The sequence below is a fragment of the Silene latifolia genome, chromosome 3, assembly GCF_048544455.1.
Source record: "Silene latifolia isolate original U9 population chromosome 3, ASM4854445v1, whole genome shotgun sequence".
Lineage (NCBI taxonomy): Eukaryota > Viridiplantae > Streptophyta > Magnoliopsida > Caryophyllales > Caryophyllaceae > Silene > Silene latifolia.
The window spans coordinates 103240102-103252175 of NC_133528.1; the positions used below are offsets into that span (position 1 = coordinate 103240102).

General features: G+C 33.0%; 1 pseudogene; it reads right to left on the reverse strand.

Moving 5' to 3' along the window:
* Nucleotides 1-843: 843 nt before the first annotated feature.
* Nucleotides 844-2131, reverse strand: LOC141649414 (alkaline ceramidase-like; annotated as a pseudogene).
* Nucleotides 2132-12074: the final 9943 nt, after the last annotated feature.

A 12074-nucleotide genomic window follows, 5' to 3' on the forward strand; every position in this document is an offset into this window, starting at 1 on the left:
AAATGAAGACCGAGACTTATAAACATTTCTAACACACCATCTCTATGGATCGACCTCCTTACCCTACTACATTCATTAGTTTGGTATTGAGTTTATAAATATTGTTTGCATATCGAGGAGTACGACAAACTCGGTATCAATAAGCTCTATGATTCGCAAAATAAGAAAAAGAAACTTCATGTTACCCATTTATGACCAAGTTTCACAATAGTGCCTTCTAGTTTCACAATATAAGCTCTAAGATTCACAAAATAAGGTCTATGATTCACAAAATAAGAAAAAGAGAAAAATAGGTGATTTCGACCATTAATGACCAAGTTTCACAATATTGCCTTCTAACATTCACAATATAAGCTCTAGGATTCACAAAACAAGGTGTAGGATTCACAAAATAAGAAAAAGAGCAAAATAGGTAATTTTGACCATCTATGACCAAGTTTCACAAAATTGCCTTCCAATTTCACAAAATAAGGTGTAGGATTCACAAATTAAGAAATTAAAAACTTTAAACTAAACGATTCCACACATTTTAGGTTCAAGTTTCACAAAATCTAGTCCAAGTTTCACAAATTAAGGTGATTCACAAAATAAGAAATTAACAACTTCGTAAGTACACGATTGCGCACATTTAAGTTCAAATTTCATGAAATCACCTTCCAGTTTCACAAATTAAGGTATAGGAAACACTAAAATTCCGTAAGTAAAAGAGATTTCACACACATTGAGGTCCAAGTTTCATTAAAAATCACCTTCAAGGTTCTCACAATCGCTTAAGTTCTTTTGCTAAACAAAACCAACTGACCAAATGCTTAAGTTCAAACCAAAATAAAAACCAACATCTAATCAAATGTAGTTCAAAACCAAAAATAAAACATGGTTAAAACTTGTGAGAACCCCCATGAAGTGAGCAATGGTTGGTTCCCAACCCAATTGCTGAGCTCGACAAAACATCAAAAATGTATTTTCAAAATGAGAATTGAAACCCATGAAGATATGCCAGGGAGCATGACCCTGTGGGTTAAAGTACCAACTTGAAAATTCTTTGCCAAAATTCACTATCAGCAAACCAGCAAATGCTTCCAAGCACCAGAGTCAATAAGTACAACTTCCCCAATCTCTTAGCGTTGATATCTCCAGTGTGGATATAATATTTGTACACTCGAGGAATGCAAAGAAGACACAGTACAGTGTAGTGCACCTTAAAACCAACATCAAAACCAACCAAATTATGAGCAATCAAGACCAAATACTGCACCATAGAAAAACATGAAAGTTTGTATAGTGCTCTTGTAATGCCAGCCTGGTGAATAAAGAATGTGGAGATATAGAAGCATTTCCCAAACCATAGGTGTTTCATTACTGTGCCGGTGCCTCCCAATTGCCAAGAAACACAGATTTATACAGACATAAATAGCAACAGTAGCGAGAAACATACACTTTAACACTAGTTGTGATCATATAGCATTAGAGTCCTAACAATCAAATAGTCGCTGTGCAACAGTACAACTATAAATCGGTGTAATAACTCTACAATCTAAGAAAAAAAATCAAATAGGCATATGCATAAAACATAATAGTACTCAAATTTAATACGTTAAGCTAACTGGAAAATAAAATATTAAAAATCCCTCTCTTCCTCAGTTATCACAATCTCCAAATCCCTCTCTTCACCCAAGACCTAACCCTACGAAATTGCAGCACTGTTATATCTCACATAGAAGCGATAAAAATATACTCTGCTATCTTATGCTGTGAGTATAGTCTATATCCTGAAACAGTATAACAAACGAAAGAGGAGGAGCACTGTTCATTGGCAAAAAAAAATACTTAAATATTTACTACATGCGGCAGCAGACAAACATAACAAAAAATATCAATATACTTACACACGTTGTAGGGTAGCATGATACAACATGTTACCAATAGCCAATGTCATATTGGATATGTGAATAAAACTGAACTTACTCTCAAAATGTTGCCTTAGTGCAGTTATAAGACCAAAGAGTGCCAGAATAATGCTAGGAAAATTGGAAATGGTGTTAAATAACTCGGCAATGTAAGATGAGTAAACATGATTCTTCTAACAACACTCAATGGTAGATGTCACAGGACCCCAAAAATTAGTAGACGAATATTAGTAGACGAGTATTACAGGGACATAATTAATATGAGACATATTTGGACATAATTAAAAAAATTAGTTGCGTCCTCAAGTAATAATAAAATTAAAAGACAAGAGTAGAATAATACATGATTTTCAGGAGGATGCTCTACAAAATCATTTGGACACTTTGTTTTATCATGGTGTGACATGCGTTTACACTTAGCACACAACCTTTTCGGTTTTATAACTATGAAACAAGCTTTATAACTATAAGCGTAATGATGCATACTTCCGACCACCTTTACCCCACTATACAAGGAAGCCATTGAGGCGGTAGGGTAATGTTGAAATTTGGCTCTGACCCTCCTAATTGCTCAAACATTCGATAAATCGCTCTCTCATCACCGTACACAACCTACTGTGCAAATAGGCACACCATGGTTACAAGTAGTTCACCCATCTATAGTTGTATACTCTACAGCACCCAAATAAAGATTACCGAGAGACATACAATATTCAGATAATAGGAGTGATTGGCTGCTTATTGATAAATGTTCAATCGGAAGGATGTATCTAGTATAGAAGAGATGTATAACTAACCATAGTCAGCAACCGTGACTCGACTTTTATCTAGTTTCGACTGTACATCAGATTGCAGTAGTGACTTTTTTTACTCCCTGCGTGACAGAACACCTAACTAAATCAGCATACACATCATTACAGTGTGACACAGAACACCTAGCTAAAAAACTAGATGTCTCACTGACCACATCAACGAGCATGGACTTAAGTGTATCACTAATCACCGACCAAGATGCAGGAGAATCGTTCAGAAGAGACTTGTAACAAAATTGACAAGTACCTTGTGGCAAAACATAAGCAAGAAACACAAGCTGTAAAATTCAAAAAATAAGCTGTAAAATTCACAAAACAAGGCCTAAGATTCACAAAATAAGAGAAATAGCAAAATAGGTTATTTCAACAACTTATGACCAAGTTTAAGAAATATTAGCTTTGCGTTTCACAAAACAAGCTCTAAGTTTCACATAACAAGGTCTGTGGTTCACAAAATAAGGCAAAGAGCAAAGTACGTGATTTCAACCACTTATGATCAAGTTTCAGAATATTATCTTCCACTACTACAAAAAAAGGCTTAGAGAACTGTTGAAAAGGGCTTTAGAAAACGTCCCTTAGGCGTTCTCCAACTCAGTGTTCTCTATTGTATAGAGAACGGCCGAGGGGGGCGTTTTATATGCTTTACATTAGAGAACGCTTATTGTGTGAGGCGTTTTGTTTTCATGTATTATAGAGAACACTTACAATTAGGAGGCGTTATCTTTCCTGTACCTTAGAGAACAGTTATCAAGGATGATAGCTCTCTATCCCATATAATAGAGAACAGTCGAGATAGATCACTGTTGTCTAACTTTTTCCTTTTTTAAAAAAAATAAATATTTTTAATATTATATACCAATAATAGTAAATTATATGATAGGATGTGATGAGACGAAAAACCTGTACAGTAATGTAAATAATTGTGAAGAGTCACCCAACAAGAGCCTGCTTGAACTCAAAAATCATAAAAATTTCCATTAAGAAATTTGAGCTAATGCATGCTCACAACATTGTCACCAATCCAAGCAATTTGCCAAAGCGGCTACATTTGATATTCTTGATCACCAAAAAAGTGTATCATCGACCAATAAAGCATCTCAACATACTTAGTACGAAAAATAAACTGAAGTTTGCTACTGAGAAAAAAAGTTCTATGATAGTATAGAACCCAAAAATAATACTATCAAGCTACAGCTCAAAAATATCATCGTCGTCGTCGCTACCCGGCTGATGATTTTCAGTAACATATGAAATCCACATCTCCCTAAGCTCGTCAATCATTTGTTGAGAATAAGTGGAAGGGACTTTATCAAAATACTACAATAATTCAAAACAAAAGTATTGTGAGAAAACTAAAAAAAAGGGTATACCCACAGTTGTATGTTAAGCAAGGAGCGTGTACAATACCTTGTCTGGAACAAATAGCTGCCTGGATTCTATTATCTCAATCATGTAGCGACACACATAATATCCGCAATCATTTGTGTCTACTGGTTGACGAGGGCACTATTTCACAAGAAAAAAATTTGTCATTCATCGCTAATATAAATTGTGGTAATCCAAGTACTATAAAAATGCATGTGAAATATAATACCTCAATTTTTTTCCACTTAATGTAGGGATTCTTCTTCATTTTTATGATATCTTTTCTGTGTTCCATGCTAAACTTAATGATCCCCCTTGATTTTCAAATGTTAAGCCAAAAAATATTAATTAAACTATAAATACAGCTATTTAGGGGGTTTGGGGTATATTGAGATATAAGACAAACATCTAACATACTTGTTGATTATGTTTTGAGCAAATTCACGAGGTTCATTTTCTACTCCTGCTGGATCTAGCCAATGCACCAATCCAACCCATGGACAAATAACAGCCAACATCCAATGTAGACTACACATAAAAACAAAAATAATCGATATAAAACAAAAGGATAAAAGAAATCGGGCTAGTTATTAGCATGCATATCTCATCTCACATATAAATTTAATATGTCAAGAAAATAGCAAAAGAATATATAATTATTACAAATACTAAAGCAAATTAGTTACCCTTCATAATAAGGCGCAAAAAAGAGTTGATTTTTGTTTTTGCCATTATTGCACGCAAAGACCCTAGATAGATAATCTGATCGATCATCTTCATTCTCCATCGGAGTTAGCGGGGATAGATAGTTCGAGTCACAAAGTCCATATAGCCCCGAGATTCCTTCGGTGTGAACCATCTCACTCAGATACCTAGAACATTGAAAAGCATTTAACCCATCCAAAAAATAATAATTTATACATTTAAGTGTAAATATCGAAATACAACATACATACACTTACATCATTAAAATGGATATATGAGATGATCCAATCTTCCTAGATTGTGTTCATTGGTTGCCCCAAGTGCGTTGGATGATGGACATAAGTTGATATGTCTGTTTACCACCAATACACTTAACTCCATGTATTATATTAACGCCTTCCTCGTCACAACTGATGTTAGCGAGTTACTAGATTGTATTCTTTCCATCACCCTTGAGGACAAGGGTGTTTTCATGGGGAAGGAAGACATGGTACATGTGGGATCCTCTTGCAGATTTCACTACACTATATTTCTACGGCTTTTCTCTACTTCTAGTTGACATGGTGTGTGTGCAAAGGGCGAAGTGATATGGGTGACATTGCTAATACACTCGAGAAATTAAGCACCTTGAGCATGGTATGGTGTATGACTTGCAATATTTGCCTCAACATTTCAGTGGAGCTAACTATGAGTCTCTACCATTCAAAGTTTGCCGCTCCTCTAAAGGTTTTTGCAAATTTCTTGTCTAATACTCCTTTGAGCGCTAGTAATGTTCTGAAGATCAAGAAACAACATTCCCTTTTTTCAGCTAATTCACATGATACTATGGTAAAACTTTTTCTGAAGTACTTTGTGTATGAGCCACTGCAACAAGGGTTAAGAATAGCTGAATTTGAGTGTGGAAAAGGTTATGGGAAGCTGGTCACTATTGTCTCTTTTTCTCTGATTATAATTGGAGCTTCTTGTTCTGAAGTATTGATGTCTCTATACAAGGCACATTGGCTCAAACTAATCGTAGGACACACAAATGTGGATATTCCTGGAGCTTCTACTCATTTGCTTGGTATATCTTCTTCGGCTTGGCTAATATTTGCAACGTATACTTTGATAAATGAAGTAATTCCTACTAATGGTATATCACATAGCAAGATGCTTCATGGAGTTGTTTGGCCACTTAAACATTTCACCTCTGAATATGTATCAGAAGGGATGGGCACAGTCAATGTGAATGTTGCCAACCTTAGGATCCTACCATTCGGTTCCATTCTAGTGCATGCCCAAGTGCAGCCATTATTTTTGGAGGTACCCACAGTAAGGCTTCAATGGAAACCAGGTATGCTACTACTATATAGTGTGCAAATTTACGCTCACGCTATTCTTGTCTTTGATCCGGGTGGGTGGTACATGGCTACTTGCTTGTGCCTTGCGGTTCGACTACGTGCAACAAGGTTGATCCTTGAGGACATGGATCATTTCATGGGGTGGGTAATGATACACACCAAAAATATCATGGAGGGCAGATTATATCATGGAGGGCAGATTAGTAATTTACGTCTTTAATTACTTATTTCCCAAGTTAATTAGATTATAATTAGAGGGGTTTGGTGTAAATGCAATTATCAATGAATGAATTAATCCAATTTCCTCTTTAATCCTCTCCTTCCTATTTTTAGTTAAGAACCAAGTATTCTTTCCTTCACCCAGAATACTGCATTCTTAATCATTGAAGGCCTATCAATTTATGAATTGAACAGCTTTCTATCCTTAATTTTATTGCTTTGCTTACGTTATGTTTAGTATCGCATCATGTAACAACAAATCGACACATGAGACTGATATTCAGAATACATTCGCAAGAGCAACTACTACTTCATAATCCCTACCCATCATCATAATCAACAACAATATCATTAATACTGCTTTCAAATTAGGAGCAATAGACGAATAACTCTCTAATAGATATCAATATCAATTGTGACAAATAACCATTGAATTATGGTCTATTCCGTTTTGATTACACTAATTTAATTTCTCGTTTAAGAATTACTCATTGCTAGTTTGTATCAACTTACCAATTGAAAACGAACAGTAGATGAACACAAATTGGGAATTACGGTTTACTTAAACTCAAACTGAAAACGAAAAATTAGACAAGAATGGCAAACTTACCAATTGAAGAGAACAAAAAGGATGAATGAGGTGACGTAGTGCAGCAGAGCGAAGCAGGGATGAAGCGGCGCGCGAAGTTGCCAGGAAAAAATAGGAAGGAATAAGAAACCGCCTAAAAGAGTATGTAGAAGTAGTAAAAAAAATTATAAAGCGGCGCGCGTATAGGTATTGGAAAATCTTAGTTTTTTTATTTTTAATTCATATTATTCAATATTCAAGTAAATACAATAAATTAATAATTAATAAATTAATATAATAATAGGAATAGGAGTAGGTGTTTCCTTGTACCCATCACATAGATAATGGTTATTATCATAGGCGTTCTATATTTTAGTTTTAAATTACACATTTGTGTTTGGAGCGTTCTCTATTAATCTAGAAGACGCTTATCCAATTAAGGTGTTCTCTATCTAGTGTTACTTATTCCACTAATTGTAGTAGTGTTCTATGTTCACAAATCAAGCTTTAAGATTCACTAAACAAGGTCTCAGATTTACAAGATAAGAGAAAGAGCAAAATAGGCGATTTTAATCACTTATGACCAAGTCTCACAAAATTACCATATAACTTCACAAAAGAAGCTCTATGATTCACAAAATTACCTTCAAAGTTTACAACATCAAAACATATAATCCGCAAAATTCACAAATTAAAACTGAAATAGAAAACAATAATGAGAGTTTCAAAAAAAGAAATACTTGTTCCAATAGCACTATTATCATCAACCATTGTGATATCTACAATCTCCATAGCAATTAGAGCTGTAAAATCGTCAAAAACAATGTAATAAGTAGTACGAAATCGCTTGGTAAAGGAAATCGCTTAATCTTGATCAAATTCGAACGTTATATTTATGAAATCGCTCAATTTGATCAAATTCGAACCTTATTTCATCACTTTATGAGTGAATTAACAAAACTATATGAATATATTCAATTTTCATCAAAATTATGAAATTACCTGCAAATTAATCGAATAAAGTCTTCTGAAATTGATCAAATCATGCTCTTGTATGTTGTTTTGATGAAATCTACGAACAATTTCCGGGAAATCGCTGCAATTGATCTTACTAATTCGATTTTCGAAATCGCTGATCGTCGCTGCAACGTTTTTTATTGTGTTTTAGGCTTTGAGCTGTAGACGAAGTAAGAGAGAGAGAGAGAGAGAGAGAGAGAGAGAGAGAGAGAGAGAATAATATAATTTGGGATATTTTAGATAGAGAAAATATTTGGGCCAAATGAAAAGTTAGGAATGACCCCAAATTTCGAGCCTAATGAAAATCAGTCCAATGAACATTGAAAACCAGTCCAATGAAGGAATTTGGTAAGGCCGACCGCCTCGCCATAATTAACGGCCTCACCGGATCCGGACAAGTATTATATATATATATATATATATATATATATATATATATATATATATATATATATATATATATATATATATATATATATATATATATATATATATATATATATATATAGTGTCAAGTTCTTCTAAGTCCCTTTTTTTTTTGAGTCCATAAGTCCCTCCCACAACCCTTGGATCATGCATGGTGGAAGGTTGAGATTGAAAGCAAAAAAACACACTTAACACTAATTAGTTCACTTCTCTCTCTAGTTTTAATAATACATTCACTAATTCATTATCATTCACAATTAACACCATATTTTGTCTTATATTTCAAAGTTTATGAAAATTTTGTTAACATTTTTCCTGTTTCGTTTTTTTTTTCGTTTTTTTTTTCGAGACAAGTTTTTTTGTTTTTTTTTTTTTTTTTTTCGAGACAAGTTTTCGACATTTTAGGATTTTGCGAGTGTAATTCTAACAGCAAAAAGTGTAATTTTAAGAAATATTTTCGAGAATTTAGCGTTTAACTTCAATTTTTTTCGAGTGATTTTAACGAATAATATTTTGAATTTTTGTCATTTTATCACAAGTTATTGTAATTTAGTATTTTACGAGTGTTATTTTAATGACAAAAAGTGTTATTTTAGTCCAGTTAAGTGTAATTTCAGTCCAATGAGATTGTTATTTTTAGTCAAAGAGAATGTAATTTTAGTCCAGAAAAGTGTAATTTTAGTCCAGAGAAGTATAATTTCAGTCCACTGAGAATGTAATTTAAGTCCATTGAGAATGTAACATTAGTCCAATGAGAATATGAGAATATGACCAAGTCCATTGAGAGTGTAACATTAGTCCAATAGAGGTATGTGTAATTCTAACAGAAAATAGTGTAATTCTAACAACAAAAAGTGTAATTCTAACAACAAAAAGTGTAATTTTAGCCGAAAAAAGTGTAATTCTAGCAACAAAAAGTGTAATTCTAGCAACAAAAAGTGTAATTTTAGCCGAAAAAAGTGTAATTCTAGCAAAAAAAAAGTGTAATTTTAGCAAAAAAAAGTGTAATTCTAACAACAAAAAGTGTAATTTTAGCCGAAAAAAGTGTTATTCTAGCAAAAAAAGTGAAATTTTAACAGAAAAAGTGTAATTCTAACAACAAAAAGTGTAATTTTAGCCGAAAAAAGTGTTATTCTAGCAAAAAAAGTGTAATTTTAACAGAAAAAAGTGTAATTCTAACAACAAAAAGTGTAATTTTAGCCGAAAAAAGTGTTATTCTAGCAAAAAAAAGTATAATTTTAACATACAAAAGTGTAATTTTAATGGAGGAAAGTGTGATTTTAACAGAAAAAGGTATAATTTTAACAGAACAAAGTGTAATTTTAATGAAAAAAAGTGTAATTTTAACAGAAAAAAAGTGTAATTCTAACAGAAAAAAGTGTAATTCTAACAACAAAAAGTGTAATTTTAGCCGAAAAAAATGTTATTCTAGCCGAAAAAAGTTACAAGACTAAAAAATTTAGTGAAAAGAGTTAAAAAATGAGATCTCACAAAATATAAATAAGATCTAGGAAAAAATATAAAGGAAATTTGAAAGAAATATGTACAACAAGACTAATGTGGAGTAAATACACAAAAAAAAGAAAAAAAAAAAAGAAAAAAGACAAGATTTGGTACAACAAGACTAATGTGGAATAAATACACAAAAAAAAAGAAAAAAAAAAAGAAAAAATACAAAATTTGACTGACACACGAGGGAGAACAAACCAAGAAACCAAGAAATACAAAACTGAGAACAAACCAACAAAAAAGGAAAAAAAAAATGAGGGAGAAAAGGAGAAGAGGACGACACACACACAGCAAGAAAAAAAAAATTGAAAAAAAAAGTGGATCTAAAAACTGAGAACAAACCAAGAAAAAAGGAAAAAAAAAAATGAAGGAGAAGAGGACGGCTGAGGTACGGTGGTTGAGGTGCGGTTCTGGGTTGGTGGCCGAGAAAAAGGAAGGTGGTTGAGGGCGCGGGAGTGAGATCGACGATGGTGGTTGTTGGGTTGTCGTGATGGTCGGTAAGTGTAGGGGTGACGTGAGGCGGTGGTGTTGTTGTTGTTGATGTCGTAAGGTGGTGGGTTGTGGTGGTGGGAGATAAGGTGTCGGGGTCGGACGGCAGTGGAGGTGAGATGCGGGTGGTGGTGGGTGGGCGTAGGTGGTGCGTGGGGTGGTGGCGGCGGGGTGGACGCGGCACAGTGGCAGCGGGGTGGGAGAAAAAGGGGGGGAATTTTGGGATTTTTTTTGTTTTTGAATTTGTTTGGTTTTTTAGAGAGGAGAGGTTTTTGAGAGATAAAAAATGGGTGAAATTATGAGATATGAGAGAGAAGTGGTGTTTTGGAAAAGTATATATATTAAATTAGTAGTTAATTAGGAAGAGTTAGTGATTAATTAGTATAGGTAGTGAGAGAGTGGGTTTAATGAGCTTTAATCCCTCCTTTTTTGCTTTCAATCTCAACCCTCCATCTTCCTCATCCAATGGCTCTAAAGGGAACTTATGGACTCAAATGTAAGAGGTGGACTTAGATGATCTTATTACTATATATATATATATATATATATATATATATATATATATATATATATATATATATATATATATATATAGAGAGAGAGAGAGAGAGAGAGAGAGAGAGAGAGAGAGGCAAGTTCAAATGAGTCCACCTAAATTGGTGAGTCCACTAAGTCCTAATCCTAACCATTGATCTTCTAAGATTGATGGTTGAGATTGTAAAATTTTAAGATGGAAACTTTAGTGTTTTATAAATGTAACTTTAATTTATGATTGCAACTTTAATTCTTTACAATTATAACTTTAATATTTAAAGTCATTTTATAACTAAAAATTTAATTTTTAGTTATATAAAATTGATTTTTAAGTGTAATTTTATGTTTTACGAATGAATCTTTAACACTAAAAATTGAAACTTTAATTATTTTAGACAATTTTTAATATAAAAATTTGATTTTATTTAATTTTACTCATTTATAAATTTAACTTTAATGTATTACGAGTGAAATTTTATTGGAAAAAATTGAAACTTTAATTTTTTTAGAGAATTTCTAATATAAAAATTTGAATTTATATAATTTTACTAATTTATAGATGTAACTTTAACGTTTTACGAGTGAAACTTTATTGCCAAAAATTAAAACTTTAATTTTTTTTAGAGAATTTCTAATATAAAAATTTGAATTTATTTATTTTACTAATTTATAGATGTAACTTTAACGTTTTACGAGTGAAACTTTAATGACAAAAAATGAAACTTTAATTTTTTTTAGAGAATTTCTAATATAAAAATTTGAATTTATTTAATTTTATTAATTTATAATTTTATGTGAATATTTTCATAAATGTAATTTTAAGGTTTTACGATGGTAACTTTAGTGACTATTTTTGGAACTTTATATTTTTGAATTAATGTAATTTAAGTCCTTGGCGAATATAATTAGTCCATATACAAAGCGTAACTTTTTGTCCATACAGTGTTGTAAACTTTGTCCATACTGCGTTGTAACTTTAGTCCGTACTGCTGCAACTTTATATTAATAACTGTCCACAACCACCTCCCTCACCCCCTCCAACTACCCGACCCATAACCACAATACCACCCCGCCGCCTCTAACCACCAGCCACCACACTCGCCACAACAAAAAAAAAACAGCCACGCATCACCATGACATAGCCACCACCGACTTTGCCACCAATGACCTACAGGCCCACGAC